Below are 22143 nucleotides of genomic sequence, written 5' to 3'. Positions count from 1 at the left end.
ATACATATGTATGTAAACGGTAATAACAGTCGTACTCGGAAACAGGCTCACTGATTAGTATTTTYTCTTACTGTCGCGTCGTGTTTGCCGTGAACCGGTTTTCTTACGCTATTTGTATTTTGCTTTGCTGCTACTATATTCATTATACTCGTAAGCGTATTCTTTGCTTATCACATCATGTTGTTGAGACAGATGTGACTCTGCTTTGATAAGCTCTTTCTTCGTTTATGTATGTACATATGTATATTTTCTTATTTGGTATACTATGTACAGAAGCACCTTTAGTTTTAATCTTCAAAATGCGATTTTCAGTCAGATTAAGAATGTTAGCGCTCTACATACATATGTATGAACATATACAAAACAGATTTACATACATATGTATGTATGTAGAATAAGTATGTGTCACATCATTTTATATTGCAAGGACTGATATGGCTACACTCAATCAAGAGGGCAAGCTCATTCCATCACCCAATCTCACACGTCAAATATGTGTCAATGCGGTCTGAGGTTTCTGTGGCAATGGCCGTCTCGTGGCACTTTTGTATCATTACAAAGTTATATAGCGGGATCCAAGTAGAGGTTTTTTTGACAGATCACTCATTTCATGATGAAAAGATGAAAAAGACTTACGCCTGAACAATGTTTATAAACCGTTCTACTTTATTAGGAAAATTCACGTTCTGTAAAGAATGGGTTCCGCGCGCTACGCTCAACTTATAGTCAACACAATTGCCTTACTCAGCGTACACCATCAACTATCTTCAGACCCAGCCATCATTATTGTCTAGACCACGTCCAGTACGCAGTGAAGRAAATATATTAGCCGTAGCTCAGATTGTACACAAAGACCGTGTAGGGTCGATTCTGCGCCGTTCGCAGCAACTCGGACTGACGTATGGAACGACTTAGCGGCTTTTACGTCGAGATCTTAAATTGAAAGCGTTCAAAAAACAGTTTGTGCAAGGACTGAAGCCGTTCGATCTTCCCAAGCAACATCGCCTCACACTTGGGATCTTGAAAACTTCTAAGAAAATACATTTTCSAGCCAAMTTTTKTTCAGCGATGRWGYCCATTACAGGCTCAACGGCTATGTAARCAAGCAAAATTGTCGCATTTGGAACGAAGAGGAMGCTGAAGATTCGAAAGCTAGTTTAGAYTGTGGGTCGGTRCAATYATCSGTCCATATTTCTTCAAAAATGACGCCGGTGAGAATGTAACCGTCMATGGCGACTGTTATCGGCTATTATCTATTTGATGTCTGAAATTGAAGCTCGCGATCTCGGCGACATTTTGTTTCAACAAGACGGTGCCACTTCCCAAACATCGCATCAATCAATGGATTTATTGAGAAAAAACTTCGGTGATCAGATAACATCACGTTTTGGGCTGGTCGATCGTGTGATGTCACACAGTTAGGCTATTATTACATATACTGTGGGTATATGTAAAGTCTAAAGTCTATGCGTACAGTCTTGGAGCTAAACATCACGCGTGTCATTCGCCAGTTACCAGTTGAAATGCTCGAACGCCTTATAGAAAATTGAACTCAACGGATGGACTGGRTTTGAGACATAGCCGCGGCCAACATTTGAAAGAGATAATCTTCAACAAAATAAATACCAAATAATTTTCTTTCGAATGATGATAAACATTCCCCATTAAATTTGAAGTTTCTGTGTTTTTTATTCAAAAAGTTGGGAACGTCGAAATGGATCACCCTATGGATCATTATAGCGCATTTATGAAAGTTCGTTTTGCCGCTTTGTCTATGAAAAAACTATTTTGAAGTTTAGATCTTTTCAGAAACTACCTACCTCTCGACGTTTAACGTTTCACTATATGTCAAAGTCAGCCGCTTGCTTTGTKTAGTGGCGCTTGTTGCTACGCCTACGCGGCCGCGGATTGCGATAGCGACACAACGGTACGATCCAGCGTTTGCTTAGAGTATTACAACAGCAGCTCTGTGCAGTTAGCTTGCATTTAATTTCCCATTGCATTTGGGTCGCATCACATTACACAACACCAGTGCGGTCACACTGCCAGTTTACATTTATGCGAACACATATGTACATATGTATGTATGTATTTTTATTCTCTGAATAGGGTAGCACCCAGAAGGAAATGTCGGAGACATTATAAACTAAATATATATGGTATATATACATATATATATGTAAATAATGTGACGAGCTGCTTTAGCCATATCCGTATGTATGTATGTATGTATGTAAATTAGTCCCTCAGCATTTGAAATTTTTCACACGTTCTTTTTACTATACCACTATAGGATATGGCTGTCATACCAACTGAGCGATCTTGACAACTTCTCTACATGAAATTTGGCATAGAAGTTTGTTCAAGAAAAGGCTAAAATTTCCAAGCAAATTGTTCAAATCAGAGCACTATAGCATACAGCTGACATACCAACTGATTGATCCAAATCAAGATAAAGATCTTTTCATATAATTTTGTGCTATAATAAATATGCTCTTGAAGGGTATTATACCTTCGCTGCAGTCGCAGTTAACACGTTTTCTTATTTTCTATAAAATGCATTTCATGTTTCTATCAGAGCGCCAATTGTATCGCTGAGTTGCTCCCCCACGCAATKAATGCCAGCGGTGAAATAAGTTAGCGGTCTTTGTTATTTGAGTTTTTTTTGCTGTTTTTAGTAGTTATGTATGTATGTCATTTATGGGCATATACATATGTATGCATATGCACATAAGCATATACTATGTAAACACAATTATRCTCTCGCAMTATATTGCAACAAAGAGTATAATAGTTTTATACACATAACAGTTGTTTTTACCGAYTAAAACTAATKGAGATAGATATGCAGTTGTGTATATGTATCTAATTKTTCAGGATGACGAAAAGAGTTGAATTCCAAACGACTGTCTGTCCGTCCGTCTGTCCTTTCAAGCCATAAAAGTAAAAATTGCGTTATTTTGATGAAACTTGCCACACGTATTCCTTGTCACCAAAAGAGATTGGTATTGTAGATGGGCGTTTTCGGCCCGCTGCCATGCCCATAAAAGGCAGTAAACAAAAACATATATTATAAAATGCCTTAACTGACGAATCGTATTAAGTAGGGGCATGTGTGGTCCGCCTTTAATAGGTTTTATCTCCCAAACCGTTGGAGTTAAATAGATCAAATTCGTTCAGGACAAATATTTTCCGTATTCCCTCCGACAACGAAAAAATTAATGAAATCTGATAAAAACCACGCTCACTAATATAACGGTTATTGTGTAACTACTAAACGTGCGATAACTAACAGGCYCAACGTGCGATAACAGGAGCTCACCTTTAGTCTGAATGCCAAATTTCATTACACAACTTTAAATTCCATCTGACACTTTCATTTTGCAATATACAATAATACACTTTAACAAATAGTGTAGCCCAAGAATAAAATTGATGATAATGCTATTATATAAAATATCTTGTAATAATTCCTCTCACCCTTTCGTCGTGTAACGAATGTTGAAAACTTTCGCAATATTCTTTAATATGAAGTTTTGTCAAAACCTGASTGTATTTCTCCGATTTTGATCTCGAACTTCTTCTTCTTTACTGGCGTAGACACCGCTACTTGATTATAGTCGAGTTAACAACAGCGGAGCAGTCGTTTCTTCTTTTCGCAATTTGTAGTAAATTCGAGATAAAAAGTGCATTATCCGAGGCTGTTTTTTCCATTGGGGGCATTTTTTACGTGGTGGGTCCCAAACCCAGCGCACAACCCTGGGAAGCGTTAGCTCATTTTTAAACAGATGTTCTTCGACTACCCAAAGGATACTTGGTCTAAGATCGGAAGTCGTGAGCCGCTTGAGTAAAAGAATCGTTTCGGACCACTTTCAAGTGAATAACGCTTAGATAACTTTCCTCACTTGAGTGAACATGACTCCAACCTCCCGAACTTTTGGTCACAATTGGAACTATTTCCACACCTTCGATTATGACAAGTTTTTATGTATAATGTGCAGCCGAAATTTGTCGTGTCTTACTTGTAACAGTACATAGGAACGCCGTTGTTAATCAACGATTTATTTATTATAAATTATCTTACATAGGTAGTTATTACTTGTTTGTTTTATTAGTTGTGAAGTTGTTGTTGTAAATTAACATGCAAACAATCGCAAAGCATATCGTTTACGACTCATTTCGTAGCTTTGCGCACCCCGGGTAATATTTGTTGCTATTGTTGTTACGAATAATTTTGCTTTTATATCATTTTAATAGCATTGTACTTAATATGCCTGACGCCATGTGCTTTTTTTTTGTTGCTGTTCCCGCTACTACTTACACTTTGCATGCTAATTTATTGCATTTCCTTTTTTCGTTTGCTACGCTTATTGTTAGCTGGGAGTAAATGGCCAGCTTGTTCTTTTTAATTATACTTTTTTTTTTTTTGTTACTACTATTCGATTAAAATTTTTATTCATTATATGTGACATTTTTGTTTGTTTTGTCCACAGTGTTAGCACTTTTTTATTGTTAATTTACTATCATTATTCATACAACATCATTATTTATTATTATTCTGCTCATATATTTATCTAAATACTTTTATAGATTTGCCACACAATGCAATATAATCGCAAAATTTATACGAAAATACTGAAAATCCGAACATAAAATTAAATTCCTTATAAAAAGTAAGTCCTTGTTTGTGCCGAAAGTTCTCTGTTATAGCACAACACTCCAGAAAACTGTGATTACAATCTTTTTTAAGGGGTTTTAATGACCTTTACGGCTTTACAAAGTTGATCTTTTTAATTTTTTCAGTTAAAACTAGAATATTGTCATAGTGTTCACTTTGTTCCGAGTAATAGTTTTCGAGATACAGCCTCGAGAAGTTGCGTGCTCGAGTTCAGGTAYAGTCATTTCAAAYTTGAAACGCGTTTTTCTCAGAATTGTTTGCAAARTCGGACTTCTAGCGAACTACTCAATCGGTCTAAATAAAATTTTATACAGGTCTTCGAAAATGCCCAAAAGTATGGAAGACCAATTGTAGAAAATATCGACCAGGAGCTAAACATTGCACAAAATCCTTTTGAACYACATAAATAAGGCTGGATACAAAAARAASTTCGAAGCATTGGTGTCYCACGAATTAACACAAAAAGATTTCATTAACTGAATTTCCTTGCAAATCGCAACGAAATTGAAGCATTTTTGAAGTGGATGGTTACTGGTGATGAAAAGTGGGACACTTACTATCGTGAAGCAAAAAGCGATCGTGGTTGCTTTTCGGTGAATCGGCGCAAGAGACAGCCGAGCCGTGGTTGATCCCATCAAACATATGGAAAAAAATGTTTCCATATGTTGTTTCCATATGTTTGATGGAATTGGCAATGAATCATCTACTACGAGCTGATTCTGTGCGGCCAAACTATAAATTTCTATCTAARCTGTCAATAATTGAATCGCCTTAAGAAAGCAATCGCCCAGAAGCGACTAGCATACRCCAATGGGAGAGGATGACGAAAGTGACTAGTCAGAAGCTCCGGATGCTTGATTGACATGTTTTCATATATTAACCTTATAGTTTGGACCTAGCATCAAGTGATTACTACCAGTTCCGGTCTTTTGCGAACTTGAAAGTTGACATAGTTCCGGAAGTTTGACGTTTAGCAATTGATCTCTCAGAGGCTCTGCGTTAACAGTCAATGGAGCACCGACTGTGTACTGCCTCTTCCACTATCCACTATTCTCTGTCTCAAGTGGAGAGCGGTGTCATTCGCTGCCAGCTACTACTTAATGTTACGGTGCAAGCAGTCATAAATATCACCGCCGTGTTACCCCGCGCACCGCACCGTGCACGCTTATTGTACGCATGGCTAAATAGAGAATGACTCTCTCGCTTTGATTGGCCTTACTTCTTTGACTCCTACGCACCTACGTACATATACACCTTGTATATGTATTGTTTGACTGCTTTTGCTTTTGTTGCTATTGCCGACTACAACAGTGGCGACAGCTTTTATAGTAACATCGTGCGTGCAAGCGTGTGTGTAGATRTTTTAGCTTGCTTATACTTAATAAAAAAATTAGATGTGAGTAAAAATTRAATTACTACGTCGTCGACGTTGCGTATTTCTTTGTTCAAATGAACAATTTACCCATATGTACATATGTATGGCACATGCCTACATATAAAGCCATTAGTTGAGAAAGAGGTATAGCAATAATATATGGATGTTTATGTGAGTTAATATTAAAATGTGGGCAGACGTGCAATCATGAGATGCATATAAATAAATRCATATTTCTGCATACTATGTAGGTACATTCATACGTATATACACACAAGAGCTACATCAATATGCATTGTAAATATGATCGTTCGTTGTATCAAGTGCATTTAATTAATTTCTCTCCAAAGTTGGACGTTGTGTCGCTAAATCGCATGACCGTTATTAGTGTGCATAAAAGCATGCAAAAGCTACAATATCATGAGCCATAACAGCAACAACAACAGCGGCACCGTCGCACTAAAATTGACTTCAATTGACTTAGATTAATGGCCATGTCCACAATCAGTTAGATATAGTTCACTATTTCATAAATTATTATTATGAATTTTATTTATTTATTTTTTCTCATATCGTGTTCATTAGTTGTTCTTGTTTTTGGTCGCATATAATTTCAGTGTTTTAAAAATGTAAGTTTCCGCTAAAAATCGTTTGGTCTACAACACACATATTATATGTACATATGTACACATTTTTGATTTATTGTTATTTTCTGCTCCATTAACCGTTTTGACAATTCGAATATTTTTTGATAATCTGTCGGATTTGCAGAAGWTGCTTTCTCACCACTCGTCATTATACAACGAGTTTTAAATCATCTCCACTGTGGTCAATAACCTAGAGAATATTAGTTACGCACTTAATGCGCTGAAATTGCTTGACCTGTGCTGAACAGTATTATCAAAAGTTATCACCAAAATTCTGTTCATGAGCCATGTGAGTTGCAAGCGTAACACGATAGAATTGGGTCTAGCTCCCACATAGGATATAATAAAAAATTAAATTTTTWGTAGATCCGTCTGTGTTAATAACTATCGATGGCTAACATAAAATTAATTCGTTGCCAACTGGGATTTTACCTATGTATGTGGAATGATTTGACCAGCTTCAAAGAAGCGCTTAGAGAACTATTCACATTTAATCTTGCATCGGGTAGCACGCTTTGTGTTCTTACTTGTTCACTGTCACGCAATTCGGCAAACCTTTTTATTTTGAAAATACAGAAAATTTTTAACGTGTATACGCAATGAGAGACATCAAAAGAGAATTTACTGACATAAGAGTGCCCGTTCAGACGGGTGCCAACTAACAAAACATTAACAAAAACAGTTCAACTCTGCACAKCATAATTCTGTCAGTCAGCAACGATCAAACATCAAAAAGAAAATTACATAAAAGAAGTGAGCAGAATGAATAGTCACATAAAAACAAAAAAACATACAAGTGGCATGAGGAATCAAAAACTTTGCTCAACACAAATAAAAACACAACAACTGCAGTATTCACTGGTAAACAATTTATGGGTAATTTTCAAGATGGGGGGATAGGACAACAAAAAGCTGTGGCCAGCAAATAACACAATGTGAAAAATTCGCGCCGGCAACTCYTATGATTCGAGGGTCCAAGTACTCTTTGCTTGACTTCCCCCCAATGGTAGTGATGATGGCGTGGTTGAGAGCACAGAATTGGAGATGAGTGGCGCTGCAGTGGAAATATGGGGACGAAAGGGTAGAAAGAATCAAGTAAACAAAGCTTACATGCCAATATGCATATTTATATACATATGTACATACAGTTGCGAGCATTGAAATAGTAGTGGCTATTGACAAAAATAGTTTCGCTTTAAATTTTGTTTCTTTTATGGTATTGAATTTGATTATTATTCTAGCTATATTCTCTGTAGTGTAACGGTACTGTTATACACAACAATAAGTGCGAAACACTTACCGTTACTTGTTTACAGATAATTATATTGTGATACCTGTATTTACGAGCGAGCATTAAAATAGTAGTGAATGGTGAGCCGATTGGACACAGATTATTTTTACTAAAAAATATTTAATTTTATCAATCAAAAAGTAAGTTTCTTGTTATTTTATTAATTATCCAATGAAAAAAGCTAAAAAAATATGACTGTGCTGCATATTTTAGTGGGCCGCGGGAAGCACTGCAGTGAAGAGAAACGAAAATGGATTCGATCTGTCATAAACAACGGTAAATCCTAGAAGGGAGTGGAAAGAATTGTAGGGTGTTAAGCCACAACGACTCACAATGCAATTATTTATTTAAAAAAAAGATGAAAGAAGGGGCGCAGTATGGATTCTTTCCGAGAATTTTACACCAATAGTAGTAAGATGTGCCAATACTCGACCTAGAATGTCAACTATGGAGACTCGGAATGAACTGAACCTGACCTGCGGTGCTCATACAGTGAGAAGACTTCTACATGAACATAATTTATATGTCCACAGTCCTCGATAAGTACCGTTATTAAAAAAAATCAAATAGCAAATCGTCTTAAATTGGCCAAAGGACCGATTGAGAAATGGCGCAACATCTTTTAGACAAACGTGTCGAAAGTTATTCTATACGGCGGTAAAGGGTCCCGTCAGTATCCAAKACGCTCCCCTAATAGAGAGTACGACCCCAGATTCAGCACAAAAAGATTACTAGCATAACGGACCGGCACAAATTCGTGGATATAATGCAGTATATTATGATACCATTTGCTGAAGAGAACATACCGATGAAAAGGATATTTCAGCAGAATAATGACCCGAAGCACACCAGTAGGGTGGCAAAAGAGTGGTTTCGGGTCAATGGAATTGATGTCAAGGATAGGTCAGCTCAATCGCCTGGCCTCTATTCTATTGAAAACCTTTGGACAGACGTTAAGAAAGCCGTATGGAATGACAAACCCAAAAACAACAATGAGTTGTGGACCGTAGTGCAGCAAGCATGGCAGAACATACCATTAAAAAGATGCCAGAGTCTCGTAGATTCTATGAATAGGCGTTCTATTGCTGATATTAAAAATCATGGCCATGCTACCAAGTACTATCTCGTATAGACGGAACTTTCAAAAATCCTTCAGTTTAAAAAAAAAATAAAATTGATTACTTTACTACTATTTTACTGCTCCCATCAAATTTCATATATAAATACAACTTTGTGAATAAATATATCTTACACCCATTCAAATGAAAATATTTTTATTAACAAACGTAGCCAGGGAAATATGATAAGCTTTTCCATTTCAATTGATGTTAAAATTGTTTAGAATTTTGCATAACTCACAGGTATGTAAAACTCTAACACCCACTACTATTTCACTGCTCGCAGCTGTACATACGTACATAAAATCAATCAAAGTGAGTGCACTGTAAATATCTGTTTATAATATGTACCATATGTACATATATAAATACTCGGTATAAATTTATATGTATATCCACATACATATGTGTGCATGTAGATATATTATATTATAATAGAACAGCGTTAACAAGAAGTAGTGGAACAAGAAGAACAGCCATAAACACAATACACATTTGTATGGGCGAGTATGACTTTCGTCTGGCTGTGTGTGAGTTTCATTACTTCGTTGGGGCGCATGTTTGCATAGAATGAAGAAATGAAAGAAAATGGGAAGAAAGCCCACACTATATGCCATACAGTGTTGTGCAAGTAATGGTTTTCTTATCCAAATTGATTTGTAATATAATCATGCTGTATACAAATATTTTCAAACGCGAATATCTCGAAAACTATAAGCTTCCCGCGGCTATATTCTTGACCGACCCAAATATTTAAATTCAAACATATGTCGAAAGGCAAATTTTTGGCAGCTGAAACACTTTCTTATTATATGGCACACCTATTACAAGTAGTGTTTTCATTGTGACTAATGTTTTACACARCATTGTATATATGCTTATACATATTTATGTACGTGCCTGACGACTGCTAACCAAGGAATCGCTAGTGTTAAAACGCGTTTAAGTAAAATCCGATTGGAGCATTCAAATGAATGAATAAAACGAGCGAGCAAACGAACCAACGAACACAACAACAAAGCAGCGAATATTGAATCGGATGAATTGTTGCTGTAATCTGACGGATGGCCATTGACGTAGAATGAAAACGAATATGCGAGGCATGAATGAACGAGTACTAGCATTTTGTTTGGAAAATTTTATGTGAAGGAATTTATGTTGAGTATCTTAAACCATACTTGTATTATACATATTTGCAGTGTTTGAATTTTTTTTTTTACTGATTTGAATATACTGATCGATAATATTAACATATCTCTAATATAACATTAAAATATTATTGACGTAGCCTACCTTAACAAGTCCTAAGAATTTGTCTTTCATGGTTGCATATTCCATTTTGTTTTTATCGGCAGGTTCCGTAGTTTTTTCAAACATAGTCATTATATTATAAAAACCAGCATTTTTATTCACAGTCCAATTATCTTATTTCACTAATATCTTTTATTAATTACTTGTTGTATATTAATAATATTAAGCACGATTATATTRCAGAATTTGTTTTCGTTAACATTATGTGCTGTACAAGATATGATAAGATTCACAATTCAGCGTTCTTGTTATTCAAATCAACACTTTTTCTATTTAATTGTTTTTTTTCTAATATGCGGTTATTCTTTTCCAATCAGCTTTTGTGGAATACATGTAGCATTACCATCCACATTTCTAATTCGAATTTTAATTTGTTGAAACTAGAAGAAGAAATGCACAAATTTTATTATATATTTTATCCACTTTTCTAAAAATTTTTTGTCACTATAACTGTGAAAAATTGCACACCACCACCAATAGTCTGTATTTGTATAAGAACACGAGTTTGATTGCCTATCAATTTAAGAAACCAACTATTCGTCCGGGTAAGACAACTCAGAGAGGCACTCGAAGCGATGAATGCTTAACAATATCACCCCTCTAACAATGCACACTTAATTTTAACATCTACACGAACCTACTACGGTATCGGCAGTTGGACCAMCATGCCGCTTTTTGTTGTGAAAAGKGCTTCATTCATTGAAGAAAATATATAAGCTATATACACGTCGTTGCGAGCATGTCAGCAGCGGTTGTGACAGTAAAATCTATGTACATAAGCGAAAGAGAGACCGAACAAACGAAGTTGACGGCGATCTCACTGCTAAAACTTGTTAAATAGGTGCAGAGGTGGTGGAGTATTTGCACGCATGGGAAAAAAAATGATATTATACATTCTGGAATAGGGTTTGCAAAGACCAAGTACAAATATACATATTTCTGTACATACTCATGTATGTATATGTATATCTAAAAATGTACTTTTATTATATGAAAAACATTTTGCGAAACACTAAATGAAATGAACTGCCAAATATTTGAAGTACATATTTGTAAACATAACGTCTTCTTCTTCCGTTCACATGAACTATTGTATTTCCTGTCAAAAGCACTTAAAAATAGTAGCGGCGGAAAATCGTCTAATTTATTTATTTATTTTTCTCAATTTGTGGGCACGTATGACAGCTCCGGTCCTTTAATTGAAGAGACAAGAGTGCCATATACATATATATATATGTATATATATTTTAAAGATGTTTTTCATATAATTTTAATTCCTGACCGTACTCATTTTTCTCGCTTTAAGCCTTATATATGTACATATCTATTTACAATTATCCAGAATGCGCGTTAGCGAACGCCAACGCCGCCCTCAGCAATCTCTCTGGGCGGTCACATGTGTCAACCCTTACTTACATCCTAAACACTACCCTATTTGACCAAAACATTTCCTTAATATTCATTTACGTCTGCAAAAAAGTAATGGACTCCTAATCAGTACAATTTAGGCTCGTTCTATTTGTACACGTTTAAGTTTCTTGCACTGCCACAATTTGTAGAACTTTTGCCATTCAGTTGTTTTTTTCTTTTCATCACTTTTGTATTCCTTTCCATGTCAAAAAATACACACCTACAATGGAATTCGATTTTTTCTCAGCTTCTTATTTACGTTCACATATTCACGCTCTCTTTTGTTCACTCACTCATTGAAACCGTCATTTTTACCTATTTGCTTTTGTCCCCTCTTCTTTTCACTCTTTCTGTGATATCAGAAAAAAAAAAAAAAACTTCAACCAGATTTTTCATTACATTTTTTTGAATATTTTAAGATTTGTTTTTTTTTCACAATTCAACACAATAGCAATAATTTCGTATTTCACGCACTTGGATTCAGAAAGCCATCGTTTGCTTTACAAATATGAAATTATAAGAAAAGGAAGAAAAAAAGAATTTATCCTTCAATTTTCCTTTAAGAAAATGTCGATGAACGCGACAATCAGAAAACTTCCRTCCGTCTTTTAATCGAGCTCAAAGCGAAATAAAAGCAGTCCACAGTTTGAACCTTCAGGGTTGTATTTAATATGCACAGTACGGCGTAAAAGTGTACTAAATATTTTTAACAAATTCTGGCTTATTTATTGTGGTCTACGAAGTCAATCCAGTTTTATCTTACACGTAATGACTAACTGGTTCATATTTTCAATCAACTACAACACAGTTTGCTCAAAAATTTACAAATTCACGACATTGCAGTTTAAAGAAAAATATCACTTAATGCAACTCTGCAAGAAATGTGCGAGTGAATAAGCAATACGTGGCATGTTAGAACTGAAACGAGTAGAGTGTTTGAAATGTATGTTCTGCCTTTGCTAGCTGCCAGCAGATGGTGCGCATAAACAATTATCTGTAAATAGCGATTACAGGGTGTTTCGTCTGAACGTTTTCTTCGGAAATTGTACTGTTGCCGAGGATGATAATCTATACCAAATTTCGAAAAGATATCTCGTCAAATAAAAAAGTTTTGCATTTAGGGTATGGATTGTGATCGATCAGCTGGTATGGCAGCTACATATGTGCTTTAGCTAGATCGACGTCTCAAAAACCGGGTGACTAATGAGCTATATACAGATAGACGGTCATGGCATTTATATACATATGTATATTTTATTGAGGCTCCGACTTTTCTTTCAAGCGGTTATGAACTTCGGAGCAAACTTACTATATGCTGTTCAGCTTATAAAAATGTGCATATTTACGAGTATAAGTGCAGTAAATACTTTCTAGAAAAGCATTGGTTCAGTAATTCTTAACTGGTTTTGGGCGTCGTCTCTCAGTAAACAGTTCCATCCCAGACGTAAGGGTGCATTAGATAAAAATATGCCTGTGTGTGTATATGTGCAGTGAACACTTTCTAGCAAGAAGAATATCGACTTAGGCATACGTCAAACTKTAATTGTATATACACGAAGTACATTGGTATGGGAGGGTTATGGATCTTTCTTCCTTACAAGGAGGCCGAAATTGGTTGCGGAAACTTTAAGTAAAACTTATGAAATGCTTAGCATTAGCRATAGCTGCGGCAACCACTACAATAACAATACAATGAGCATATCCCACCTGTCGCAGATTGCCGAGTGGCCATTCGTGCCACAAACTTTAATGAAAGCGCAAAGTTTTCTGGTCATAAATCTAAGCCACAACAGCAACAGTAACAATAAAAGCGGGGAACAGCGCAAAAAAAAAAAAAAAAAACTGCGGCAATACTTTCTAGCAGCGCTGTTGACAGCCATGCAGCAGATAGTAGATATGCATCCGATTATACATATTATGTACATACGTACATATGTACATACATAAGTGGAGTACATATGGTATAGGCCAGTGGACGGTTGCAGCTTTCACCCTTTTCAATTGACAGCTCTTTTGAGAGTTGGGAAATTCGTTCAGTTTACTATTAATGCCAACACAATACTGACAAGTTATATGTTTATAGAAATAAGTTGTTGTTGCTGCTGTTGCTTCTATATCTTCTCTACGGCTAGCGCGTAAAGTTTGTTCTCATACCTTTTACCTGTCTGTTATGCTTTTATGCCTTCGGTCAGGTCATTCATTCTGGCTAATGGCACTATTTCCCTGGGAAAATATTATTTGCGTACCAGCAGCAAACTTTTATCACAAACCATGCCCCCGTTGTCCACGCTTCTTTTTTTTTTTTGTTTTGTTTTTTTTTTTTCTTGTTTTATTTATGATTTTTTTTCATTGCCTTTCAAGCTAGTTTATGCATCATTTGATGCTTTGTGGCGGCTGGGCAAAGCTTTTGTGCCCAACCGGAAGTTATAAAAATGTGCCGCTATTCATATAGCCCGCTATAACGGTATTTCGCTTATAGCGTTTGTTGTTCGTATTGTGTCAGTTATTGTCCTAATACTTTGTTAAGGAATTTGCCCGAGAAAGCTGTTGATGCTAAACTTCGACGCTGCTTTGGCTAACAATGACACATATGTTCGGCGTAAAGCCTGATGCCTAACGGTATGTGGTAGGAGAAAAAGTAGAACACATGGAAAAGAGGATGATTTATAGACTAGGTCAAAATATCACAGCTCTTTGAAAATAAAAGTGCGTTCTTTTCGATTCGTATCCGAGTGATTTTCATAACAAGCGACGTTGTGTATTCTTCAGACCAATTTTGGGATTGTTTCCTAATGTGGTGTATGCAGATATAATCCACAACTGCAKKAAGCTTCACAGCAAGCCGCACAAGAAATTTAAAAAATTTCCGTTTAAATGCCTAAAATAGCCTCTAGACTGATCTGGTCGGAACACCCCAGTATTTAGATATATACAGAGCAAATCCAAAGTGAAAACGATGCTTATTGCCTTTTCTGACATCAAAGGCATCGTTCACCATGAATTTGTTCCTCCTGGAAAARMAATSAACGTCAAGTTTTACGTGGAAGTSCTCAAGAGACTCACGAAGGGTTAATGGGGTCCGACAAGACATCGCAGCCGATTGGAAGTTGCACCACGACAACGCCCCGGYTCACACCGCCTTTCTTGTGAACAGCCKCCCAATAGTCCCTTTGTGGCCCCCCATAAAATCAATTTGCTTATGTGYAATAAAGGACMGCCCTAATATGAGTACATTGAAAGATGTCAAATAAGTAGCTAGTCATTACAAACGCCAGAATCAACACTATATGCCTAAAATGAATTTTAACAACTTTTATTTTGGGTTAAATGGGTTTTGGGTTTACTTATTTCGGCGTCCACGACAAACCTTAAGGTTTCTATTACTTTCACTTTGAATGCCCTTCATTTRTCGCTTAAGTGACATTTTACGGGAGACGAAAGTTCACCCGCTGACCATTTGTTCCCCAAATTTGACTAAAATTTATGACTTTCGACAAAAGTTTTGTAGCTAAATTGTCGTCTTTGCCATGACAGTAGGTTGTGAACCCATTTCCCCAAATGCTCTACAAGCAAAGGAATGTTGAAGGCGTTACCGTTTATTGTTTAGAGTTTAGGTTCATTTTGACTTTGCCAGCAGTTTCCATTACATTTTTCTACTCCTACGCCGTTTGAGCAAATGAAGAGAGGTGTTTTATGTCAATAGCCGGTGGCCAGCGAGCGCAACTCCAGAAATGTTGGAATATCAGAGCTTTTACTCGTTAATAAATATTTAGTACGAAGTTGAATTAACCCTTTTTTGATCGTAAATTCATGACAGCCGGCGGTCTTGAGTAAAGTTTATGAGCGCGTAAATGTGAGCTTCGGAGCGTCGACGGTTGTTCAAATCGGGTAGGAGTTGTTGCCTTGTAATAATACTTTAGCCCACTTTATATAATTGCAGAGTAAGAGTTTCTGTTAAATACGTTTAGGTGGGCTCACACCTTCAGCTTTTAGATTCCATTATTCTATTTTGTTAATACATATAAGCATATAAATGCCATTTGTCTTTTTAGCTGGCATCTTATCTTGGACAAGCTTAAATTATTTGGAATTGAAATTTATAACGACGTAAAGAGTGTTCGTCCATTCGAGAATCATTTGGAGCGCAGCTAAGTTTTTTATAATAGTTGATCCAAGTAAAGATACTTCTTCAATAGTTTTGTTTTCACAAATCACTCGTGAGTCGTGTCAAGCCGTCAAGTTATTTTTGTGCAGTATTGTTTGGCAGTTCATCATGGAAAGACTTACGCCTGAAGAACATTTACAAATAGTTCAACTTTATTACCTAAATTCCCGTTCTGTAATGAATTTGTTTCGAGCGCTTCGCTCAACTTATAGTCGACATAATCGGTCTACTGAGTGCACTATTTGCAATGCCATCACCCATTTTGAGATCTGTATAATATTCGTCCGAATAGACCAGACCACATCCAGTACGCAGTGAAGAAAATATAGCAGTCTTAGCTAAGAGTGTACATGAAGAACGTGCAAAGTCGATTCGGTGCCGCTCGCCGGATGTCGGACTGACGTATGGAACGACTTGGYGCATTTTACGTCGAAATCTTCAATCAAAAGCCTACAAAATACAATTTGTTTAAGAACTGAAACTGYTCGATTTTCACAAGCGGCATGCCTTTGCTCTATGACCGCTTGAAAAGCTGCATGAAGATGCGGTGTTTTTTTAGCCAAATTTTGTACGGCGATGAGACCCATTTCTGGCTCAACGGATATGTAAACAAGCAAAATTTCCGCATTTGGGACAAAGAGCAACGTGAAGAAGTTCAGAAGTTGTCATTTSATCTAAAAACAAAGGTTTGATGGGGTTTGTGTGCAGTTGGAATCATTGGTCTATATTTCTTTAAAAATGTTGCCGAAACTTAGGCCTATTTTAAGGCAAAGCACTAATCGTACTTTAAAAATATTACCGAAAAGTTGGAGAATTGCTATAATATGATTATCACACTTGAATTGTGTTGATTAAAAAACGTATTTTGCTAAAAAAATGCGTCCACGGCATTGAATATCCATCCTGTCTATATTTGCTGGGATAAGAAGAGCTTGCTGTATTATGAGCTTCTAAACAACTTATGGGGAATAGAAAGAATTGTATTTATTTTTCAAAAACAATGGCTGGAAAGCTTTGCCTCACCTGCCTAAGAGTTCAGCCATTGTAGCTTCTGTRTTTGATATACGTTTCACATTAGAACAGATTATCAAAAAATTGGCTAGATTTATTCGTGATCACTAAGTCATCGCAGTTCTTTTGGGATGGAATCCACAAATTGCCCGAAAGATGGAAAAATGTCACAGCTTCAGTTAAGCAATAAGCAATCGAACTTTTGCTCTCACAATTTGCAAAGATTAAAGCCGGGAAAAATTCTTTACAGTTTTTAATAATATATCTGAAATGTTGACCGATATTTGCGGTARCAAGTTTGCAATAGAAACTGGGATCCACATATTCGGTAATATGGTTTTCTTCCGATTTTTCCGACAATTTTTGGTTATAGGAGGCAATAGCTCAGGAACACTATTCGTGCAAAGTTTTATCCGGATACATGGATTTGTTCCTGATTTGTAGACTGAAATTAGAAAGAAGCAGAAGGCATTTAAAATTGTGTTATATTGGGAGTAGGTGTGATTATAGCACGATTTTCAACTGGTATGTATATGCGGAGTTGTCAGCTTCGAAATCCAACGTAGAATAACTCTTGCCAACATTTGCTGCATCGGACTGACTGGTCAATTGAGAAGTCARGTTCTCTCTCGACGAACAAAAATCAAACTCTGTAAGTCACTCATTATTCCCGACGTGCTTTACGATATGGTGCAGAGGCATGGCGATGACAACATCTGATGAGTCAACGTTACGACGAGKTTTCGAAAGAAAGGTTCTGCGGTAGATTTATGCGYCACAACAAATATTGCAATCGCTCGAATGATGATGAGCTGTACGAGATATTCGACGACATTGACACAATTCAACGAATTAAGAGACAGCGGCTACGCTCCATCTCTGAAAGTATTCGATGCAGTACCCGCCGAGGAAAGCAAAGGAGAAGAAAGATCTCCACTCCATTCGAAAGACCAGATAGAGAAGGATCTGACTGCACTTRGAATCTCCAAWTGGATTCCGAATAAATTTGGTGCTTCTAGGTTGAATGGTTTAGGAGATATTGTTATTAAACTTATTAGAGGATCGGTGCACGCCCACTTTTTGTTCAATTTGTTCAACCATAGATGCTGCTTGCTCTTGCAATTTATTTTACCAAATAACAGTCTTATGTTAGTATGTCATTATGGAACTTCGTTATATCACCTTATCGAGTTTCTCTTAATGGCGTGTTGTGGGCGTGGCATTGGTCCGATTACGTCCATCTAAGAATTTGTCCTTATTTTTTGCCTCAATTTTGTACCAAGTCTATCATGATATCTCAAGTTATYGCTTGCATAGATGGTCGGACGGACGGACACTCGGATTGCAACTCATCTCGTCATCCTGATCATCTTCATATACATATAATCCTATATTTATGTGGCTTAGTTTTAGTTGATACATTCAAGAGTTAGGTGAACAAAACTATTATACTCCGTAGCAACATCATTCAAGTGTATGAAAACCACAAGAATATAGTTATACATAATTCTAAGCTATATACATATTAGGGTGATCCAAAAAAAAAATTTTTGTTTCTGAAAAATAGTACTCTGAAATTTGTACTCTGGAAAATAGGTTCCTAGACACCTCTAGGGTAGCCTCTCCAAGAATGAGTTTTTAATTGTAACGGGAAGGTCCTTCTACTTACAGTTTTCTATTTTTTATTATCGGATAGAAAAAATTATATCTCGCTTCCAGCTACTTGAAAAAATATCTTGTTCCTTAGATTTTGCAGAACCGTTTAAAAGATATTAACAGTGAAAGTTTGATTATTTTTGGAAATTTTTTTTATTTGTTATGAATTTTATAACTCAATGAATTAAATTATTATGAGTGATGAAACTCATAGGTTTTTGGAGAGGCTTTCTTAGAGGTGCCTAGGAACCTATTTTTCAGAGTACCAAACGAAAAAAAAAATTTTTTTTTGAATCACCCTAATACATATGTATATCGTATATTTCAAGCACATAGGTGGATAAGTATGTTTGTGTTTATTATTGCTCTTAATTTTCCAATTATGCTGTTTGTGTTATCAAATATTCTAAATGAATTTAATCGTTATTTTTGTTGTAGTTATTGCTGCCGCCATTTTGTATACAGTTATCAGCGCTAAAGGCGCGAGTTGTATTCAACACTATCMAAACGAGTTAGTTTTATTAAATGCACCTTAGACACGCCAGCATTGCCAGCACTACCACGCAACTAACTAACTACCGTTGTACTCAGTGTTAGCATAGCTTAATCATCAACGCACGTCCTCTCCTGCGCCGCATTTTCGCTTCGCCTCATTTGAASAGTTAACTAATCTTTATTGTTGTTGGCGCGCGTTTGCGAAAACTTTGCGTTGGTTTGGGTGTGGCAGCTTTTACCGTTAGTTGCATTGTTTTTGTCTTTGATGAGATGTTATTACTGTTGTTGTTGTTGTCGTTTTTGCTAMTCGCATACGTAAGCATGCTTGTKGGCGTTACGCCCATTTGTTCCAGGCTGTGCTRGCAATTAAAATGTCCGTCCTTCCCCGGTTCTGCTCAGTTTAAAACTATTCGYACGCACACAATAGCATCGGTTGCCAGGGGCGGCCTGACGACACTTCAACGAGCGGACCATCAGCCGCACCTGTAACGGTAACTTTGACTACTTCAGCAGACATACTCAGCTACACACACATACACACATATATATATATATATATACATACACGCAAATAAATCTCAGCGAATGTTGGCAGCAATTTACAGCGCAACTAAATATGAGCAATAACAACTATTTAACTCGAACAAAAATGTTAGACTACTTAAGTAGTTAGCTATATATAGATGTGTGTGCGCAACAACAACTACAATAACAAGTAATGTTAATAARCACTATCACCAACTACAAAGCCACATACTGTTATAATTGCAACCAYCGCCCCCTCCACACGTAGAATCGCCCGCCAACGCTTAGTCGTGCTTTGCATGCGCGCCATCCCATTTAGCTGGCTTCGTGTTGTTGTTGTTGCAGCACTATTATTACCGTTACGTGCGTAATTGTTTCATTTCGGTATTCATTACGACCTTGTTGCAGCTGCAGCTGCAGTTGCTTTTGRTTTTATTGCTTTTGTTTTGTATTCCCTTCCGTTTTGTTGCTTGTCTCTTGTTTTCTTTTTCTGCTTCGTTTTGCATCATTAATTATTGCTTACCATTAGCGAAATGTTGCATGGGCAAAGTAACTGTAAAAACTATTTCAACCACATAACTACCTCACTTAAACATACACACTCATACCAAGCTATACACTATATATGTACGTGGTGACAAAAAAGCACCCGGAAATTGTAAATATATCCTCGCGGGCGAGAGATCATTGAAGCCATGCCTCGTTTTGGTCGAGCTTCGACAACTTCAACTGATGAAAATATTAAAAAAGTGAAGGATATTGAGCCTGAAAATCGTTAGGCAATTATTAAGGATATGGTAAGAGAGCTTGACATCTCTCGCGAGTTCGTTCAAATGATTTTGGTGGATATTTTAAGTATGCAATGCTTTCATGTTCGACTCGTCCCGATAACATTGAATTTTTTTCAAAAAGAGTACCGTAAACAGGTCTCTTTGGACATTCTTGATCGTGCGAATATCGATCCCACATTCATGGAGAGCATTACAACTGCTAGTGAGATCTAAGTTTATGAGTTTTATATGCGAACAACACAGCAATCATCGGAATGGGGACAAAACGAGCCGAAACCAAGAAAACCACGCCMAAGCCGCACTAAAATCAAGGCGATGATCACTATTTTTCGATATTCGTAGTTCGGTGCATCACGACTTTGTTCCGGAGAGATAGATGGTCAATAAGGAGTTCTATTTGGCCGTATTGAGGCGTTTGTGTGAGAACATCTGTCGGCCGGAATTTTGGTAGAACAACTTATGGATGCACCAACGCATCGAGCGAAGACTGTGACCGAATTTAAAGCCAAAAACGCAATGAATACCATCGATCAACCAACGTATTCAACAGTTGTCGATACGTGGTATTTTTTCTTGTTCCTCAMACTGAAATTTCCGCCCCGTTTTTCAGTCGATCGAAGAGATAAAACAAAATTCGCTGGAGTAGCTGAAGGTCATCTCAAAAAGTTTTTATGAAAAGTGTTTTGAGTACTGGAAAAATGATATGGTATTAGATTTGTCGGGGATTACTTTCAAGGTGACAAAATAAATATTAATGAATATTTAAATATTTTGCGTTTTATTTACAATTCCTGGATACTTTTATGTCAGCATGTACACATGTGTCATATACCAACTGGATGAGGTGTGTTGGATATTTTAGAGTGCTTGGTTATTTTAAAAGCTTTGCTGSCAGGAAAAACTTATTTCAACTTAACAACTAAAGTATCCGCTTTTTATATATATTTTCTCATTTCTCTTGAACAATATTTTTTTTATTGTTTCACCACACAGATTTATATTCCAGTTTTCAAAATCGTCATAAGCGTGTAAATTTGGTGTGTTTCCTTTCATATGTCTTTTTTAATGTACTTGGCGGACTTGTGGACTAATAGACAGATATGACGCTGTTAAAGATATCAGAGGATAGAAAAAGAGAAGACGATCAAACTTCYGTGCGATTATGAAGCTTCAGAAAGAAAAGGAATCGCAAGGTTTTTTTTTTTGATAACATCTCAAAAATTGCACTATTTGCTCTTATAAACTTCATCAGAAGCACGGGAGATATTAACAGTTGCGGAACACCACAACCTACCACCTGAATTGATTAATTAGAAAAAAAAACCTTATAAGGAAAATTTTTATTAACAAGATATCCTTTCGAATTTCGGCATATAATAATTTCAATAGTAGCACTACAAACTTCGAATATATTATTTAGATTGAACCACTATAGTATAAAGCTGTTATACAAAGTGCCTGATCGAAATTACTTTCTTGTATGCATTTTTATTTTCTTATTCGGAGCCTGTTCTGGCCAATTAAGCTGCCCCACAGTTCCCTGCGTTATTACTAAGTTCTGGAACACATTGCATGTTTAATAGAATGTTAGATCCATTAAGAGATCAAGACAATCCTTCACTAACTTGAACGAAAAGCTAAGAAACTTTAGTAAAYTTTATTAAGTTGCC

At 36.5% G+C, this 22143-nt stretch overlaps 1 protein-coding gene across 7 annotated transcripts in view; it reads right to left on the bottom strand.

Annotated features, from left to right (window-relative positions):
- The window catches only part of LOC108977845 (putative transcription factor capicua), a 63997-nt gene extending 51555 nt beyond the window's left edge, over positions 1–12442 (bottom strand). For 4 of the 7 annotated variants that reach the window (XR_001994069.1, XR_001994068.1, XM_018947774.1 and 1 more), the window contains exons 1-2: positions 12051–12442; positions 10403–10800 (exon numbers count right to left, since the gene is read on the bottom strand). The gene's annotated coding sequence lies outside the window, so the exon portion shown is untranslated. The remainder of the gene's footprint in view (positions 1–10402; positions 10801–12050) is intronic. The other 3 variants (XM_018947775.1, XM_018947777.1, XM_018947776.1) reach the window with 3 other exon arrangements.
- Positions 12443–22143: the final 9701 nt, after the last annotated feature.

The sequence above is a fragment of the Bactrocera latifrons genome, unplaced genomic scaffold (assembly GCF_001853355.1).
Source record: "Bactrocera latifrons isolate USDA-ARS-PBARC rearing strain unplaced genomic scaffold, ASM185335v1 scaffold_96, whole genome shotgun sequence".
NCBI classification, from domain to species: domain Eukaryota; kingdom Metazoa; phylum Arthropoda; class Insecta; order Diptera; family Tephritidae; genus Bactrocera; species Bactrocera latifrons.
The sequence above is the reverse complement of the archived record's forward strand: the minus strand, read 5'-3'. Positions and strand labels throughout refer to the sequence as shown.